Here is a 21,204-nt window from a genome sequence, read left to right as displayed (position 1 = left end):
ATAGATTAGGTCTCACCCTCAAACCTTCTACCCCACAGTGTCTCCATTCCTGAGTTCTGTTTGATTTATCTTTTGGTTCGCTGGACTATACCAGCAGGCAATTGTTTCAAAAAGGGTTCATGGGTTCCATAGCTCCTGAGGGCTCAACTACTTACTGCCTGTAACTTCCAAATGTGAAGGACAATGTGGCCAAATATCAAATTCTTGAACAACTCTTTCTTTCACTTACGACTTTGCTCCCTTGTCTTCAGCTATGTGATCAGCTGCAATAAACATGACACTAGCATGATTTTTCTGGCAATTTCTATATGGCTTCCTTTTCCTAACTAGATACCCACGTTTTGTTTTGTTTTGTTTTGTTTTGTTTTGTTTGTTTAGCTTTGCTTTGTTTCAATCCTTGAGATTCAAGACTTTTTTTTCTTGAGGGATGTCTTAGTTCATTTGGCCTGCTATAACTAAATACTTTATACTGGGTGATTATACACAAGTTTATTTCTCACAGTTCTGAAAGCATGGGAGTCCAAAATCAAGGAGCGGACATTGTGCCTGATGACGTGTCTGTTGAGGACCCATGCCTCACAGACGGCACCTTTTTACTGTGCCCTCCTGTGGTGGAAGAGATTAGCTAGCTCTCTGGAGTCTCTTTTATAAGAACGCTAATCCTAATCACACCCTTCTCACCCCCAACCCACTAAAGACCCAAACTCTTAATCATAATCTTGGGGATTAGGATTTCAACATATACATTTTGGGAGGATACAAACATTCAGACCATAGCAAGGGATAACTTGCCATGGATAATTCCATTTTGAATCATTTCTTGATATTGTTTGGGCCTCTACATTCAATTTTTTTTTTTTTTTTTTTTTTTGATAAGAAGTCTCGCTCTTGTCACCCAGGCTGGAGTGCAATGGCATAATCTCAGTTCACTACAACCTCCACCTCCCAGGTTCAAGTGATTCTCCTGCCTCAGCCTCCCAAATAGTTGGGATAACAGGCATGCACCACCACATCCTGCTAATTTTTTGTATTTTTAGTAGAGATGGGGTTTCACCATGTTGACCAGGCTAGTCTCGAACTCCTGACCTCAGATGATCTGCCCACCTCGGCCTCCCAAAGTGCTGGGATTACAAGGGTGAGCCACCATGCCCAGACTTGTTTGTTTTAACATATCAGAAAAATTTTTCTCCTGTCATAGGTTTGAGGACTTTTCCTAATTCACTTGTTATGTTGTTGTCTTATTGAAGGACACAAATTACATAAATGTAGGCTTTCTTTTGTCTTTCTTCTACATTTTATTCCCTCCTCTGTGATCAGTTTCTGAACTTTGTTCTTTTTCATATCATTTTCAATGATTTCTTAAAGCCTGTCAGTATTGACCTGACTCTCTTCAAATAGTTTTATTCCATTCTGTGTTACTGTCACAAAATACCACAGACTGGGTAATTTATAAAGAAAATAAATGTATTGCTTACAGTTCTGGAGGCTGGAAAGTCCAAGGTCGAGGGTCCTGCATCTGGTGAGGGCCTTTGGGCTGTATAATTTCATGGTGGAAGGCAGAAGAGCAAGAGAGGGTGAGAGCAAGAAAGCGAGAGAGGGTCAAACTGTCTTTTATAACAACCCGATTGCATGATCATGGCATTAATTCATTCATGACACCGGAGTCCTCATGGCCTAATCACCTCTAAATACTGCCACAATAACAATTAAATTTCAACATGAGTCTTAGAGGGGACATTCAAATAATAGTACACATTTAGTCTATATTTTTAATTGTTTTTTAATAAAATAAGGACATCATTTTAAAAGTCAAGTAGATTTCCAACCCCAGGAAGATGAAATGAATGTACTTTTCCTCCTGCTAAGCGCATCTAAATACCCTGATATTATACACGAAACAAATATGAGAAGTCTCTGAAAGGTAAAGAGAAGAAGACGGACTAACTAGGAACCTTATGGCCTAAAATACAACATGATAGTGAGTTTACTGAGTTCTGTTTTTGTCTCGTATATCCTAGACAGAACAAAGTACTTGAATAAATAATGGCTCTGCAAAGGATGCTGTTACGAGGATGAGAAGAAAAGATACAGACTAGCGAAAATCTTTGAAACATGTATCTGGTAAAGAACAACTATGTAGAAAATACAAACAATTCTCATAACAATTAAAAATTCCAATAGAAAGTGAGCAAAATACAAGAAGGGACATTTTACCAAATAGGTAAAATTTTACCTCTTATACATGAAATGATGTTCAGATGATTATTTATTAGGGAAGTACAAATTAAAACCGCAATGAGATATCATTAACACTGATCAGAATAGCAAAAATTTAAAAAAAAAAAAAGTCACAACAAATGCTGGAAAATGCATTTGGATCTGTATCACTTGTACATTGCTGGTGGTGGAAATGTAAAACAGTACAGCCTCTCTGTGAAATAGCTTGACAATTTCTCCAAAAATTAAACATACAACTACCATGCAAGCTATTTCACTCTTGAGCATTTATTATAGAGAAAGAAAACGTATGCTCACATAAAAACCTGTACATGCACATTTATAGCAGCTTTATTCATAATAACCCAAAACTAGAAAGAACCCAGATGTCCTTCAAGAGTAAATGGTTAAACCATCTGTGGTACATCTATATAGTGTAATACTACTCAGCAATAAAAAGGAACAAATTCTTGATACACAGAATTTGGATGAATCTCCAGAGTTATACTGAGTAAGAAAAGCCAATCCCAAAAAGTTACATACTGTAATTTTCCATTTATACAACATCCTTGAAATGACAAAATTATAGAAATAGAAAACATATTAGTGTTTGCCAGATGTTAAGGGTGTGGGTGGGAGAGTGGAGGTGACTGCAAAAGGGCAACATGAGGGAATCTTTGTAATGATGGGAATTGTCTCTAGATTATCAATGTCAACATTGTTTGATATTATGCTATACTTTTGCAGGATGTTATTGGGGTAATGAGTATGCAAATTCTCTCTATATTATTTTTTATTTTCTTTTTTTTTTTTTTTTTGAAACTAGTCTCACTCTGTCACCCAGACTGGAGTGCAGTGGCACCATCTCAACTCAGTGCAACGTCCGCCTCCAGGGTTCAAGCAAATCTCATGCCTCAGCTTCCTGAGTAGCTGGGATTACAGGCACCTGCCACCACACCTGACTAATCTTTGTATTTTTGCTAGAGACAGGGTTTCACCATGTTAGCCAGGCTGGTCTTGAACTCCTGACCTCATGATCTGCCTGCCTCTGCCTCCCAAAGTGCTGGGATTGCAGGTGTGAGCCACTGTGCCCAGCCTATTTTTTCTTTATGGATATAAAATTCACATAACATAAAATTCACCGTCTTAATCATTGTAAGTAGACAATTCAGTGGTTTCTAGTGTGTTTACAATGTTATGAAGCCCCTCAGCACTAACTAATTCCATAAATGTTTCATCATCTCCAAAAGAAACCCCATAACCAGAAAGCAGCCACTTCCCTATTAGCCTTCTCTTCATGCTTTTGCAGAACTCTGAAGGTCAGACAGAGATAAGAGTTTAATGCCCAGAACTGTATGCATTCTCAGGTCCTTACTGAGCATGCATACAGCCCTGGGCATTAAAGTGTCCCTCTAGATTCCCAAAAATATGTCAGAGCTTTTGAAAGTGCTTTTTCCCCAAAGCATCTCATTCCCCAGCCTTTCCTCCCAAGTGTTTGCTTAGTCTATTGTATGCCCAGCTGTTATCCATTGCCTCCCACAGTAGCAATTAGTGCATTTGCCTAGGTGTTTTTGGCAAACTTTCTCCAGGTAACCGTTTTAGCATCGGGAGAGTTCCTAGTTAGGAAAAATAAAGGCAAGCCTTTTGAGTTGGTATTCCAGGGAGTCAGGTTAAAACAAATAATTAAAACTCTTTGTCAATGAGGTCCATTCTGCTCCCTGAGGTACTGGTACTGGAAATGAGGGCTGTTATTTTCAAGGCTATCACTGAGCTGGGAGTGGGGGATAAGAACAGGGTAAGTTAAGAATGCCACAAAGTTCACTGTTCTTACTGAGATTCAGCAGTTGTTCTTAATTAAGCATTCCCTTGTTTGCTGCAAGCTTTTGGTTAGTTTCCAGGTTTCTGAAAAAGTCAATTCTGACAGTTTTCACCAGGTTTTTATTGAAAGGACAGACTTTTGGAGCTTCTAACTCTGCAATTTTCATGGATGTTACTCTCTGTATTATTTCTTTTTTTTTTATTATTATACTTTAAGTTCTGGGTACATGTGCATAACGTGCAGGTTTGTTACATATGTATATGTGTGCCATGTTGGTGTGCTGCACCCATCAACTCGTCAGCACCCATCAATTCATCATTTATATCATGTATAACTCCCAATGCAATCCCTCCCCCCTCCCCCCTCCCCATGATAGGCCCCAGTGTGTGATGTTCCCCTTCCCGAGTCCAAGTGATCTCATTGTTCAGTTCCCTCCTATGAGTGAGAACATGCGGTGTTTGGTTTTCTCTTCTTGTGACAGTTTGCTAAGGATGATGGTTTCCAGCTGCATCCATGTCCCTACAAAGGACGCAAACTCATCCATTTTTATGGCTGCATAGTATTCCATGGTGTATATGTGCCACATTTTCTTAATCCAGTCTGTCACAGATGGACATTTGGGTTGATTCCAAGTCTTTGTTATTGTGAATAGTGCTGCAATAAACATACGTGTGCATGTGTCTTTGTAGTAGAATAATTTATAATCCTTTGGGTATATACCCAGTAGTGGGATGGCTGGGTCATATGGTACATATAGTTCTAGAACCTTGAGGAATTGCCATACTGTTTTCATAATGGTTGAACTAGTTTACAATCCCACCAACAGTGTAAAAGTGTTCCTATTTCTCCACATCCTCTCCAACACCTGTTGTTTCCTGATTTTTTAATGATTGCCATTCTAACTGGTGTGAGATGGTATCTCATTGTGGTTTTGATTTGCATTTCTCTGATGGCGAGTGATGATGAGCATTTTTTCATGTGTCTGTTGGCTGTATGAATGTCTTCTTTTGAGAAATGTCTGTTCATATCCTTTGCCCACTTTTTGATGGGGTTGTTTGTTTTTTTCTTGTATATTTGTTTGAGTTCTTTATAGATTCTGGATATTAGCCCTTTGTCAGATGAGTAGATTGCAAAAATTTTCTCCCATTCTGTAGGTTGCCTGTTCACTCTGATGGTAGTTTCTTTTGCTGTGCAGAAGCTCTTTAGTTTAATTAGATCCCATTTGTCAATTTTGGCTTTTGCTGCCGTTGCTTTTGGTGTTTTAGACATGAAGTCCTTGCCCATGTCTATGTCCTGAATGGTACTACCTAGGTTTTCTTCTAGGGTTTTTATGGTATTAGGTCTAACATTTAAGTCTCTAATCCATCTTGAATTAATCTTCATGTAAGGAGTAAGGAAAGGATCCAGTTTCAGCTTTCTACTTATGGCTAGCCAATTTTCCCAGCACCATTTATTAAATAGGGAATCCTTTCCCCATTTCTTGTTTCTCTCAGGTTTGTCAAAGATCAGATGGCTGTAGATGTGTGGTATTATTTCTGAGGACTCTGTTCTGTTCCATTGGTCTATATCTCTGTTTTGGTACCAGTATCATGCTGTTTTGGTTACTGTAGCCTTGTAGTATAGTTTGAAGTCAGGTAGCGTGACGCCTCCAGCTTCGTCCTTTTGACTTAGGATTGTCTTGGCAATGCGGGCTCTTTTTTGGTTCCATATGAACTTTAAAGAAGTTTTTTCCAATTCTGTGAAGAAACTCATTGGTAGCTTGATGGGGATGGCATTGAATCTATAAATAACCTTGGGCAGTATGGCCATTTTCACAATATTGATTCTTCCTATCCATGAGCATGGTATGTTCTTCCATTTGTTTGTGTCCTCTTTGATTTCACTGAGCAGTGGTTTGTAGTTCTCCTTGAAGAGGTCCTTTACATCCCTTGTAAGTTGGATTCCTAGGTATTTTATTCTCTTTGAAGCAATTGTGAATGAAGTTCATTCCTGATTTGGCTCTCTGCTTGTCTGTTACTGGTGTATAAGAATGCTTGTGATTTTTGCACATTAATTTTGTATCCTGAGACTTTGCTGAAGTTGCTTATCAGCTTAAGGAGATTTTGGGCTGAGACGATGGGGTTTTCTAAATATACAATCATGTCATCTGCAAACAGGGACAATTTGACTTCTTCTTTTCCTAAATGAATACCCTTGATTTCTTTCTCTTGCCTGATTGCCCTAGCCAGAACTTCCAACACTATGTTGAATAGGAGTGGTGAGAGAGGGCATCCCTGTCTTGTACCAGTTTTCAAAGGAAATTTTTCCAGTTTTTGCCCATTCAGTATGATATTAGCGGTGGGTTTGTCATAAATAGCTCTTATTATTTTGAGGTACGTTCCATCAATACCAAATTTATTGAGCGTTTTTAGCATGAAGGGCTGTTGAATTTTGTCAAAAGCCTTTTCTGCATCTATTGAGATAATCATGTGGTTCTTGACTTTGGTTCTGTTTATATGCTGGATTACGTTTATTGATTTGCGAATGTTGAACCAGCCTTGCATCCCAGGGATGAAGCCCACTTGATCATGGTGGATAAGCTTTTGGATGTGCTGCTGAATCCGGTTTGCCAGTATTTTATTGAGGATTTTTGCATCGATGTTCCTCAGGGATATTGGTCTAAAATTCTCTTTTTTTGTTGTGTCTCTGCCAGGCTTTGGTATCAGGATGATGTTGGCCTCATAAAATGAGTTAGGGAGGATTCCCTCTTTTTCTATTGATTGGAATAGTTTCAGAAGGAATGGTACCAGCTCCTCCTTGTACCTCTGGTAGAATTCAGCTGTGAATCCATCTGGTCCTGGACTTTTTTTGGTGGGTAGGCTATTAATTGTTGCCTCAATTTCAGAGCCTGCTATTGGTCTATTCAGGGATTCAACTTCTTCCTGGTTTAGTCTTGGGAGAGTGTAAGTGTCCAGGAAATTATCCATTTCTTCTAGATTTTCTAGTTGATTTGCGTAGAGGTGTTTATAGTATTCTCTGATGGTAGTTTGTATTTCTGTGGGGTCGGTGGTGATATCCCCTTTATCATTTTTTATTGCATCTATTTGATTCCTCTCTCTTTTCTTCTTTATTAGTCTTGCTAGTGGTCTGTCAATTTTGTTGATCTTTTCAAAAAACCAACTCCTGGATTCATTGACTTTTTGGAGGGTTTTTTGTGTCTCTGTCTCCTTCAGTTCGGCTCTGATCTTAGTTATTTCTTGCCTTCTGCTAGCTTTTGAATGTGTTTGCTCTTGCCTCTCTAGTTCTTTTAATTGTGATGTTAGAGTGTCCATTTTAGATCTTTCCTGCTTTCTCTTGTGGGCATTTAGTGCTATAAATTTCCCTCTACACACTGCTTTAAATGTGTCCCAGAGATTCTGGTATGTTGTATCTTTGTTCTCATTGGTTTCAAAGAACATCTTTATTTCTGCCTTCATTTCGTTATGTACCCAGTAGTCATTCAGGAGCAGGTTGTTCAGTTTCCATGTAGTTGAGCGGTTTTGATTGTGTTTCTTAGTCCTGAGTTCTAGTTTGATTGCACTGTGGTCTGAGAGACAGTTTGTTATAATTTCTGTTCTTTTACATTTGCTGAGGAGTGCTTTACTTCCAATTATGTGGTCAATTTTGGAATAAGTGCGATGCGGTGCTGAGAAGAATGTATATTCTGTTGATTTGGGGTGGAGAGTTCTATAGATGTCTATTAGGTCCGCTTGGTGCAGAGATGAGTTCAATTCCTGGATATCCTTGTTAACTTTCTGTCTCGTTGATCTGTCTAATGTTGACAGTGGAGTGTTGAAGTCTCCCATTATTATTGTATGGGAGTCTAAGTCTCTTTGTAAGTCTCTAAGGACTTGCTTTATGAATCTGGGTGCTCCTGTATTGGGTGCATATATATTTAGGATAGTTAGCTCTTCCTGTTGAATTGATCCCTTTACCATTATGTAATGGCCTTCTTTGTCTCTTTTGATCTTTGATGGTTTAAAGTCTGTTTTATCAGAGACTAGGATTGCAACCCCTGCTTTTTTTTTTTTGTTCTCCATTTGCTTGGTAGATCTTCCTCCATCCCTTTATTTTGAGCCTATGTATGTCTCTGCATGTGAGATGGGTCTCCTGAATACAGCAGACTGATGGGTCTTGACTCTTGATCCAGTTTGCCAGTCTGTGTCTTTTAATTGGAGCATTTAGTCCATTTACATTTAAGGTTAATATTGTTATGTGTGAACTTGATCCTGCCATTATGATATTAACTGGTTATTTTGCTCATTAGTTGATGCAGTTTCTTCCTAGCCTCGATGGTCTTTACATTTTGGCATGTTTTTGCAATGGCTGGTACCGGTTGTTCCTTTCCATGTTTAGGGCTTCCTTCAGGGTCTCTTGTAAGGCAGGCCTGGTGGTGACAAAATCTCTAAGCATTTGCTTATCTGTAAAGGATTTTATTTCTCCTTCACTTATGAAACTTAGTTTGGCTGGATATGAAATTCTGGGTTGAAAATTCTTTTCTTTAAGAACGTTGAATATTGGCCCCCACTCTCTTCTGGCTTGTAGAGTTTCTGCCGAGAGATCTGCTGTTAGTCTGATGGGCTTCCCTTTGTGGGTAACCCGACCTTTCTCTCTGGCTGCCCTTAAGATTTTTTCCTTCATTTCAACTTTGGTGAATCTGGCAATTATGTGTCTTGGAGTTGCTCTTCTGGAGGAGTATCTTTGTGGCGTTCTCTGTATTTCCTGAATTTGAATGTTGGCCTGCCCTACTAGGTTGGGGAAGTTCTCCTGGATGATATCCTGAAGAACATTTTCCAACTTGGTTCCATTTTCCCCCTCACTTTCAGGCACCCCAATCAGACGTAGATTTGGTCTTTTTACATAATCCCATACTTCTTGTAGGCTTTGTTCATTTCTTTTTCTTCTTTTTTCTTTTGGTTTCTCTTCTCACTTCATTTCATTCATTTGATCCTCAATTGCTGATACTCTTTCTTCCAGTTGATCGAGTCGGTTACTGAAGCTTGTGCATTTGTCACGTATTTCTCGTGTCATGGTTTTCATCTCTGTCATTTCATATATGACCTTCTCTGCATTAATTAGTCTAGCTGTCAATTCTTCCAGTCTTTTTTCAAGATTTTTAGTTTCTTTGCGCTGGGTACGTAATTCCTCCTTTAGCTCTGAGAAGTTTGATGGACTGAAGCCTTCTTCTCTCATCTCGTCAAAGTCATTCTCTGACCAGCTTCGATCCGTTGCTGGCGATGGGCTGCGCTCCTTTGCAGGGGGAGATGCGCTCTTATTTTTTGAATTTCCAGCTTTTCTGCCCTGCTTTTTCCCCATCTTTGTGGTTTTATCTGTCTCTGGTCTTTGATGATGGTGACGTACTGATGGGGTTTTGGTATAGGTGTCCTTCCTGTTTGATAGTTTTCCTTCTGACAGTCAGGACCCTCAGCTATAGGTCTGTTGGAGATTGCTTGAGGTCCACTCCAGACCCTGTTTGCCTGGGTATCAGCAGCAGAGGTTGCAGAAGATAGAATATTGCTGAACAGCGAGTGTACCTGTCTGATCCTTACTTTGGAAGCTTCCTCTCAGGGGTGTACTCCACCCTGTGAGGTGTGGAGTGTCAGACTGCCCCTAGTGGGGGATGTCTCCCATGAGGCTACTCAGGGGTCAGTGACCCACTTGAGCAGGCAGTTTGTCTGTTCTCAGATCTCAACCTCCATGTTGGGAGATCCACTGCTCTCTTCAAAGCTGTCAGACCGTGTCGTTCGCGTCTGCTCAGGCCTCTCCTGCTTCCCCTGTTGTTTTTTTAGCTGAGCCCTGCCCCCAGAGGTGGAGTCTATAGAGACAGGCAGGTTTCCTTGAGCTGCTGTGAGCTCCACCCAGTTTGAGTTTCCCAGAGGCTTTGTTTACCTACTTAAGCCTCAGCAATGGCGGGAACCTCTCCCCCAGCCTCGCTGCTGCCTCACGGTTAGATCGCCGCAGACTGCTGTGTTAACAATGAGGGAGGCTCCGTGGGCATGGGACCCTCCCGGCCAGGTGAGGGATATATTCTTCTGGTGTTCCCGTTTGCTTAAAGTGTGGTATTGGGGTGGGAGTTACCCGATTTTCCAGGTGTTGTGTGTCTCAGTTCCCCTGGCTAGGAAAAGGGATTCCCTTCCCCCTTGCGCTTTCCAGGTGAGGCGATGCCTCGCCCTGCTTCAGCTCTCGCTGGTCAGGCTGTAGCAGCTGACCAGCACCGATTGTCCGGCACTCCCTAGTGAGATGACCCCAGTACCTCAGTTGAAAATGCAGAAATCACCGGTCTTCTGTGTCGCTCGCGCTGGGAGTTGGAGACTGGAGCTGTTCCTATTTGGCCATCTTGCTCCGCCCCTCTGTTTTATTTCTTATAACTGCATTTGAATCTACAATTATCTCAAAATAAGAAGTTTAATTTTTTAAAGTCAAATCATATCGAAGTGTTCTGACAAATACAGCATTTTAGTATCTCACACCTCTTTACTGTGCAGTAACACTCACCAAAAACTGTCCCTTTTAACTCAGCTGTTTTGTCTGGCATTTATTTTTCCCCATATTTTTAAATAATATGCATTTTTGGGTCATCGTTTCAAGTATTATTTCTTGACGTTCCATTATTGTAGGTAAAGATTTAAGTTTCTTACAATGCCATCCCCTCTTTCTCCCTTTAACCTTTCCAATATAGTGATATTGTATTATTAAATTAGTATTCGGTATTTATAGTAAATAGTCTCAGCTGGTCTATCTGCTGTGTTTCCTTTCTGTTTTCCTAGAGTTAATGTTTTCTTTGATTTTTTTTTTTTTTTTTTTCTGGAGACAGAGAGTCACTCTGTAGCCTAGGCTAGAGTACAGTGAGGCAATCTTGGCTCACTGCAGCCTCTACCTCCCGGGTTCAAGTGATTCTCCTGCCTCAGCCTCCCAAGTAGCTGGGACTACAGGCACGCACCACCACGCCTGGCTAATTTTTGTATTTTTAGTAGAGACAGGGTTTCACCATGTCGGCCAGGCTGGTCTCAAACTCCTGACCTCAGATGATCCACCTACCTCAGCCTCCCATAGTGCTGGGATTACCGGCGTGAGCCACTGCACCAGGCCGATTTATTTTTATTATTATTATTCACTTAGATTTCTTTGTATTTATTGCTAATTCTTCTCAAACTTTCCATTGCAATTTTAGTATACCACCTCTTTCTCTCTGGACTGCTGCTCTCTAGGACTTTGGATTGCTGTCGGGGTGGGTCTTCCCTTTGCTATCTGTTTTGCTATCTTGGATTTTCCTTGGCCTTTTTTCCAGTTTGGATTCCTTGATCCCTTCTCCCTCTGGGTTTATTCTCCCAACACTTTGGGAGGCTGAGGCAGGAGGATCATTTGAGCCCAAGAGTTTCAGACCAGACTGGGTAGCATCAAGAGACCCCCATTTCTCCAAAAAAAAAAAAAAAAATTAAAAATTGCTGGGTGTGGTGGTGCATGCACATGGTCCCAGCTACTCAAGAGGATGAGGTGGAAGGATTGCTTGAGACAGGGAGTTTGAGGCTGCAGTGAGCCATGACTATGCCACTGCACTCCAGCCTGGGTAACAAACTAAGAAGCTGTCTCAAAAAAAAGGGGGGGGGGGGCAAAGGAATCTTTTAAAAATTGGTACAATTAAAGAAGGCTTGGTGAAAGATGCATTCAATGTACCTGTCTCTTGAGATGAATCCAGTTTTTAACTGGTTGCCTTTTACACCTGGGTAACTGGGTATTTCAAAGGCCCCTTTACCATCTTCCTGGAGATTTCCCTTTCCCTGAACTTTTTTCAGTATCCCATTTCTTTCTTTTTCTTGGTTTACTACCTCATTTTAGGTAAACGCAAGCTAAGAAAAGGTGCCTGGGAGGAATTTTTAAGACGGTGTGTTTGAAAATGCCTTCAGCCACCCTGACACTTGATTGATAGTATAGAATTCCATTGTGGCCATGCTGTTCTCCCAGCTAGCTGCTCCCTGAGCATGACAGACACCCTTCTTCTTTTGGCCTTCTCATTTGCATTTGCTGAATGGCTAACTCATCTCCTTCAGGTCTATTCTCAAATATGATATTCTCAATGACAACTCTGTACAGAACTGGAAACCCTGTACTTCCATCCCCTTTTCTGCTTCATTTTGTTTCCATAGCACTTATCACCACCTGGTGTACTATATATTTTTCTTGGTATTGTTTTGTTTTTTGTTTTGTTTTTTGTCCTCCTCCACTAGACAGTAAGCTCTTCGGGGCCAGAAATTTTATCTTTGCTCACTTATATATTCTAACACCTGGAATAATGCTGGCACATACTAGGCTATCAATATCTATTTGTTGAATGAATGGATAATCAACATTTTCTATCTCTATAATATTCCAAAAAGGAAGATGATAACTTTCTTGTTATTATAAATAAGAATGGATTTGTTTGACATAAAATTAAGAATTTGCTGGTTATGCCCCTTAAAGATATAAAGGAGTTGGATGGAATCTCTTCTTTTGAGAGTTTTTGACATGAATAAGCAACCACTTGATGCTTATGGTTTAGCATATATACGTGACCCTTTCTAGCAGCATTTAAAATAGCCTTTCATCTGTACTTGTTCCCTATACACTGTTCATCTTCTGCTTTGTCTTCTTCTGGCTACTAATGGGGCTTCTGGCATCTCCCACCCGCGTACTGCACTTTGGGCTTCAGCTGGACCTCAGTTCATCTACTTTGGGTTGGACTATATCATTTGTGGCCTTGCCTTTGGACAGACATCCTACCTAGAAAGTGAGCACAATAGCTACATATTCTACATTTGGCAGCTGGACTTAGAAATATTGCGCCTGCCACATACACATACACGTAAACACACTCCATACCTTCACAGACCAACACACACTCAGCATAACAGTTATTTTAAATCTTTTCATTTTGCATAGTTCAGAGTGAATTGAATGGCCTCGGCTTTTAGTGTTTGACTTTCCTATTGTAGTGCAAAAATACAACGTTGGAGTGGTCTGTGTCGCTACTATGTCTAATTTTTTCATATGAATTATATGAAAACATGATTATTTAAACTATACTTACAATAGTGATAAGGTTTGGGTAATATTTTTTCCAAAGGAATTGACTATAACCTTAGTAGCATCAATCTCAAAACAAAAGAGATTTGGAGTCTTTTATTATTTTTTTTTTTTTTTTGAGACGGAGTCTCGCTCTGTCGCCCGGGCTGGAGTGCAGTGGCCAGATCTCAGCTCACTGCAAGCTCCGCCTCCCGGGTGTAAGCCATTCTCCTGCCTCAGCCTCCCAAGTAGCTGGGACTACAGGCGCCCGCCACCTCGCCCGGCTAGTTTTTTGTATTTTTTTAGTAGAGACGGGGTTTCACCATGTTGGCCAGGATGGTCTCGATCTCCTGACCTCGTGATCCGCCTGCCTCGGCCTCCCAAAGTGCTGGGATTACAGGTGTGAGCCACCGCGCCCGGCCTGGAGTCTTTTAAAATCACATTTAAATAGGGTTGCTGGACTCAGCAAAGAAAAATACAAGATGTCCAGTAAAATTTAAATTTCAGATAAAAAATAATAATTTTCAGTAAAAGTATGTTCCAATGAGCATCCTGTATTTTATCAAGCAACCCTATAATTAAATAGCAAATTGTTCCATTAATGAAATAACTTGTTTAGGTTTATTGTGAATGTGAGGGATTAATATTAAGATGTCACAAAAACATCTTTTTTATTGGCCGGCAAGATGACCTAATAGGAACAGCTTCAGTCTGCAGCTCCCAGCAAGATCAATGCAGAAGGTGGGTGATTTCTGCATTTCCAACTGAGGTACCCAGCTCATCTCATTGAGACTGGTTAGACAGTGGGTGCAACCCACGGAGGGTGAGCTGAAGCAGGGTGGGGTGGGGTATCACCTCACCCAGGAAGCACAAGAAGTCTGGCAACTACCACCCCTAGCCAAGGGAAGCCATGAGGGACTCTGCCATGAGGAATGGTGCATTCCAGCCCAGATACTATGCTTTTCTCATGGTCTTTGCAACCCACAGACCAGGAGATTCCCTCAGGTGCCTACACCACCAGGGCCCTGAGTTTCAAGCAAAAAACTGGGTGGCCGTTTGGGCAGACACTGAGCTACCTGCAGGAGTTTGTTTTTCATGCCACAGTGGCGCCTGGAACATCAATGAGACAGAACCATTCACTCCACTGGAAAAGGGGCTGAAGCCCTGGAACCAAGAGGTCTATCTCAGCGGATCCCACCCCCCATGGAGCCCAGCAAGCTAAGATCCACTGGCTTGAAAATCTCACTGCCAGCACAGCAGTCTGAAGTTGAACTGGGATGCTCAAGTTTGGTGCAGGAAGGGGTGTCCGCCATTACTTAGGCATGAGTAGGCAGTTTTCCCCTCACAGTGTAAACAAAACCACCAAGAAGTTCAAACTGGGTGGAGCACACTGCAGCTTGGCAAAGCCACTGTAGCCAGATTGCCTCTCTAGATTCCTTGTCTCTGGGCAGGGCATCTCTGAAAGAAAGGCAGCAGCCCCAGTCAGGGGCTAATAGATCAAACTCATATCTCTCTGGGACAGAGTACCTAGGGGAAGGTGCGGCTGTGGGTGCAGCTTCAGCAGACTTAAACGTTTCTCCTGCCAGCTCTGAAGAGAGCAGCAGATCTCACAGCACAGCACTTGAGCTCTGATAAGGGACAGACTGCCTCCTCAAGTGGGTCCCTGATCCCCGTGCCTCCTGACTGGGAGACACCTCCCAGCAGGGTTCGACAGACAACTCATAGGAGAGCTCTGGCTGGCATCTGGCAAGTGCCCCTCTGCGACAAAGCTTCCAGATGAAGAAATAGGCAGCAATCTTTGCTGTTCTGGAGCCTACACTGGTAATACCCAGGCAAACAGGGTCTGCAGTGGACCTCCAGCAAACTCCAGCAGACCTGCAGCAGAGGGACCTGACTGTTAGAAGGAAAACTAACAAACAGAAAGGAATAGCATCAACAACAACAAAAAGGACGTCCACACAAAAACCCCATCTGAATGTCACCAGCATCAAAGACCAAGGGTAGATAAATCCATGAAGATGAGGAAAAACCAGCTCAAAAAGGCTGAAAATTCCAAAAATCAGAACACCTGTTCTCTTCCAAAGGATCACAACTCGTCATCACCAAGAAAACAAAACTGGATGGAGAATGAGTTTGACAAATTGACACAAGTGGGCTTCAGAAGGTGGGTAATAACAAACTCCTCCGAGCTAAAGGAGCATGTTCTAACCCAATGCAAGGAAGCTAAGAACCTTGAAAAAAGGTTAGAGGAATTGCTAACTAGAATAACCAGTTTAGAGAAGAACATAAATAACCTAATGGAGCCGAAAAACACAGCACGAAAACTTCGTGAGGCATACACGAGTATCAATGGGCAAATCAATCAAGCAGAAGAAGGGATGTCAGAGATTGAAGATCAACTCAATGAAATAAAAGATTAGAGAAAAAAGAATGAAAAGGAATAAACATAGTCCCAAGAAATATGGGACTATGTGAAAAGACCAAACCTACATTTGATTGGTGTACCTGGAAGTGACGTTGTGGGGAGAATGGAACCAAGTTGGAAAACACTCTTCAGGATATTATCCAGGAGAACTTCCCCAACCCAACAAGACAAGCCAACATTCAAATTCAGGAAACATAGAGAACACCACAAAGATACTCCCTGAGAAAAGCAACCCCAAGACACATAATCATCAGATTCACCAAAGTTGAAATGAACAGAAAAATGTTAAAGGCAGCCAGAGAGAAAGATCGGGTTATCCACAAAGGGAAGCCCATCAGATTGACAGCAGGTCTCTCTGCAGAAACCTTACAAGCCAGAAGAGAGTGGGGACCAATATTCAACATTCTTAAAAGAATTTTCAACCAGAATTTCATATCCAGCCAAACTAAGCTTCATAAGCAAAGGAGAAATAAAATCCTTTACAGACAAGCAAATTTTGAGAGATTTTGTCACCACCAGGCCTCCTTACAAAAGCTCCTGAAGGAAGCACTAAATATGAAAAGGAACAACCAGTATTAGCCACTGCAAAAACATACCAAATTATAAAGACCATCGACAGTATGAAGAAACTGCATCAACTAACGGAGCAAAATAACCAGCTAACATCATAATGACAGGATCAAATTCACACCAATATTAACCTTAAATGTAACCAGGCTAAATGCCCCAATTAAAAGACACAGACTGACCAATTGGATAGAGTCAAGACCCACTGGTGTGCTGTATGCAGGAGACCCAATTCACGTGCAAAGACACACATAGGCTCAAAATAAAGGGATGGGGGAATATTTACCAAGGAAATGGAAAGCAAAAAAAAAAAAAGCAGAGGTTGCAATTCTAGTTGCTGATAAAACAGACTTTAAACCAACAAATATCAAGAAAAGACAAAGAAGGGCATTACATAATGGTAAAGGGATCAGTGCAACAAGAAGAGCTAACTATCCTAAATATATATGCACCCAATACAGGAGCAACCAAATTTATAGAGCAGGTTCTTAGAGACCTACAAAGAGACTTAGACTCCCACACAATAATAATGGGAGACTTAACACCCCACTGTCAATATTAGATGGATCAACAGAAATTGATCCAATATTAGATGGATCAAGACAGAAAATTAACAAGGATATTCAGGACTTGAACTCAGCTCTGGGTCAAACATACCTAATAGACATCTACAGAACTCTGCACCCCAAATCAACAGAATATACATTCTTCTCAGCACCACGTAGCACTTATTCTAAAACTGATCACGTAATTGGAAGTAAAACACTCATCAGCAAATGCAAAAGAATGGAAATCATAACAAACAGTCTCTGAGACCACAACGCAATCAACTTAGAACTCAGGATTACAGTGACTCATGCTTGTAATCCTTGCACTTTGGGAGACCAAGGCAAGTGGATCACGAGGTCAGGAGTTCAAGACCAGTCTGGCCAAGATGGTGAAACCCCATTTCTACTAAAAATATAAAAATTTGCTGGGCATGGTGGCCGACTCCTGTCATCTCAGCTACTCAGGAGTCTGAGACGGAGAATTGCTTGAACCTGGGAGGCAGAGGTTGCAGTGAGCCAAGATCATGCCACTGCACTCCAGCCTGGATTACAAAGCAAGACTCCATCTCAAAAAAAAAAAAAAAAAGAAAGAAAGAAAGAAAAAGAGAAACTCACTCAAAACGATACAAGTACATGGAAACTGCACAACCTGCTCCTTGAAAGACTACTAGGTAAATAACAAAATTAATGCAGAAATAAACAAGTTCTTTGAAACCAATGAGAACAAACACACAATATACCAGAATCTCTGGGACATAGGTAAAGCAGTGTTTACAGGGTAATTTATACCACTAAATGCCCACCAAAGAAAGTGAGAAAGATCTAAAATTGACACCCTAACATCAAAATTAAAAGAAATAGAAAAGCAAGAGCAAACAAAATCAAAAGCTAGCAGAAAACAAGAAATAACTAAAATCAGTGCAGGACTGAAGAAGATAGAGACATGAAAAACACTTCAAAAAAATCAATGAATACAGGAGCTGATTTTTGAAAAGATTAACAAGATAGACCATTAACCAGACTACTAAAGAAGAAAAGAGAGAAGAAATCAAATAGACACAGTAAAAAATGCTAAAGGGGATGTCATCAATGATCCCACAGAAATACAAACTACCATCAGAGAATACTGTAAATACCTCTATGCAAATAAACTAGAATATCTAGACAAAATGGATACATTCCTGGACACATACACTCTCCCAAGACTAAACCAGGAAGAAGTATAATCCTTGAATAGATGAATAACAAGTTCTGAAATTTAGGCATTAATTAATATCTTACCAACCAAAAAAAGCCCAGGACCGGAAGGATTCACAACCGAATTCTACCAGAGGTACAGAGAGGAGCTGGTACCATTCCTTCTGAAACTATTCCAAACAATAGAAAAAGAGGGGATCCTCCCTAATTCATTTTATGAGGCCAGCATCATCATGGTACCAAAACCTGGCAGAGACACAATAAAAAAAATTTCAGGCCAATATCCCTGGTGAACATTGATGCAAAAATCCTCAATAAAATACTGGCTAACTGAATCCAGCAGCACATCAAAAAGCTCATCCACCATGATCAAGTCGACTTCATCCCTGGGTTGCAAGGCTGATTCAGCATACATAAATCAATAAATGTAATCCATCACATAAACAGAACCAATGACAAAAGCTATATGATTATCTCAATAGATGCAGAAAATGCCTTCCATAAAATTCAACAGCCCTTCATGCTAAAAACTCTCAATAAACTAGGTATTAATGGAACCTATCTCAAAATAATAAGAGCTATTAATGACAAACCCACAGCCAATGTAATACTGAATAGGCAAAAGATGGAAGATTTCCCTTTGAAAACTGGCACAAGATAAGGATGCCCTCTCCCACCATTCCTATTCAACACAGTGTTGAAAGTTCTGGCCAGGGCAATTAGGCAAGAGAAAAAATTAAAGGGTATTCAAATAGGAAGAGAGGAAGTCAAATTGTCTCTGTTTGCAGATGACATGATTATATATTTAGAAAATCCCATCATCCCAGCCCAAAATCTCCTTAAGCTGATAAGTGTCAGGATACAAAACCAATGTGCAAAAATCACAAGCATTCCTATACACCAATAATAGACGACAGAGAGCCAAATCATGAGTGAACTCGCATTCACAACTGCTACAAAGAGAATAAAATACCTAGGCATACAATTTACAAAGGATGTAGAGGACCTCTTCAAGGTGAACTATAAACCACTGGTCAAGGAAATAAGAGAGGACACAAAAAATGGAAAAACATTCCATTCTCATGGATAGGAAGAATCAATATCATGAAAATGGCCATACTGCCCAAAGTAATTTGTAGATTAAATGCTATCCCCATCAAGCTACCACTGACTTTCTTCACAGAATTAGAAAAAACTACTTCAAATTTCATATGGAACCGAAAAAGAGCCTGTATGGCCAAGACAATCCTAAGCAAAAAGAATGAAGCTGGAAGCATCATGCTACCTGACTTCAAACTATACTACAAGCCTACAGTAACAAAAACAGCATGGTACTGGTACCAAAACAGATATATGGACCAATGGAACAGAACAGAGGCCTCAGAAATAATGCCACACATCTACAACCCTCTGATCTTTGACAAACTTGACACAAGCAAGCAATGGGGAAATGATTTCTTGTTTAATAAATGCTGTTGGGAAAACTGGCTAGCCATATGCAGAAAACTGAACTGGACTCCTTTCTTATACCTTATACAAAAATTAACACACGATGGATTACAGACTTAAGTGTAAGAACTAAAACCATAAAAACCCTAGAAGAAAACCTAGGCAATGCCATTCAGGACATAGGCATGGGCAAAGACTTCATGACTAAACTACCAAAAGCAATTGCAACAAAAGCCAAAATTGACAAATGGGATCTAATTAAACTAAGGAGCTTCTGCAAGCAAAAGAAACTATCAGCAGAGTGAACAGGCAACCTATAGAACAGGAAAAATTTTTGGCAATCTATCCACCTGAAAAAGACTAATATCAAGAATCTACAAGAAACTTAAACAAATTTACAAGGAAGAAACAAACAGCCCCATCAAAAAGTGGGCAAAGGATGTGAACAGACACTTCTCAAAAGGAGACATTTATGCGGCCAACAAACATATGAAAAAAAGTTCATCATCACTGGTCATTAGAAAAATGCAAATCAAAACCACAGTGAGATAGCATCTCATGCTAGTTAGAACGATGATCATTAAAAAGTCAGGAAACAACAGATGCTGGAGAGGATGTGGAGAAATAGAAATGCTTTTACACTATTGGTGGGAGTGTAAATTAGTTAAACATTGTGGAAGACAGTTTGGCAGTTCCTCAAGGATCTAGAATCAGAAATGCCATTTGACCCAGCAATCCCATTACTGGGTATATACCTAAAGGATTATAAATTATTCTACTATAAAGACATATGCACACGTATGTTTATTGTGGCAATGTTCACAATAGCAAAGATTTGGAACCAACCGAAATGCCCATCAGTGATAGACTGGGTAAAGAAAATGTGGCACATATGTACCATGGAATACTATGCAGCCATAACAAAGGATGAGTTCATGTCCTTTGTAGGGACATGGATGAAGCTGGAAATCATCATTCTCAGCAAACTAACACAAGAACAGAAAACCAAACACCACATGTTCTCACTCATAAGTGGGAGATGAACAATGAGAACACATGGACACAGAGACGGGAACATCACACACCAGGGCCTGTCACGGGGTAGGGGGTTAGGGGAGGGGTACCATTAGGAGAAATACCTAATGTAGATGACGTGTTGATGGGTGCAGCAAACCACCATGGCATGTGTATACCTATGTAACACACCTACATGTTCTGCACATGTATCCTCAAACTTAAAGTATAAAAAAAAAAAAAAAAAGATGTCACAAAGGGAAATGGCCAGAAATTTATTTTTGTTGGTTGATGACATAATGCAGAAACCTATTTTAAGTAGGTTAAAGTCTATGTAGTAAGAAAGATGTGAGTAATGAAATGCTGGCAAAAGAGCAAAATGCAGACATCTATCATTGTGCTTCTTGCCAACTCTTATCACCTGCAGGAGCAGAGATCACATCATAGGAACACAGATTCAAATGCATTTCCCATGGCACAAAAAAAGTCAAATCAAATCCTTTCAATTTATCATCCCAGATCTGTTTGTGGGTATCTTAGTCAACTCAGACTTCCGTAATGAAATATCATAGACCGGGTGTCTTAAACAATAGAAATTTATTTCTCATGGTTCTGATGACCAGGAAATGGCAGATCAGCGTGTTTGCAGATTTTATTCCTGACAAGGGCTCTCCTCCTAGTTTAGAGTTTGTTACTTTCTTGCTATATTCTCACATGGCAGAAAGAGAGATCATCTCTCTTAAGTCTCTTCTTACAAGACCACTAATTCCATTCATAAGGACTCCACTCTCATGACCTAATTACCTCCCAAAGATCAAGTCCAGATATCATCACACTGGGGACTGGAGCCTGAACATACAAGTTTTGCATGGACAGAAACATTCAGCTCATAGCAATGGAGATTTTAA

The 21,204-nt window shown here is 40.5% G+C and overlaps 1 protein-coding gene across 2 annotated transcripts in view; it reads left to right on the top strand.

Annotated features, from left to right (window-relative positions):
• IMPG1 (interphotoreceptor matrix proteoglycan 1) overlaps nt 1-21,204 on the top strand; it is a 158,119-nt gene that overhangs the window by 99,490 nt on the left and 37,425 nt on the right. The window lies entirely within an intron of this gene.

Source organism: Rhinopithecus roxellana, chromosome 4, assembly GCF_007565055.1.
Source record: "Rhinopithecus roxellana isolate Shanxi Qingling chromosome 4, ASM756505v1, whole genome shotgun sequence".
Taxonomy (NCBI): Eukaryota; Metazoa; Chordata; class Mammalia; order Primates; family Cercopithecidae; genus Rhinopithecus; species Rhinopithecus roxellana.
Note: the sequence above shows the minus strand (reverse complement) of the source record. Positions and strands in the feature narration are given on the sequence as shown.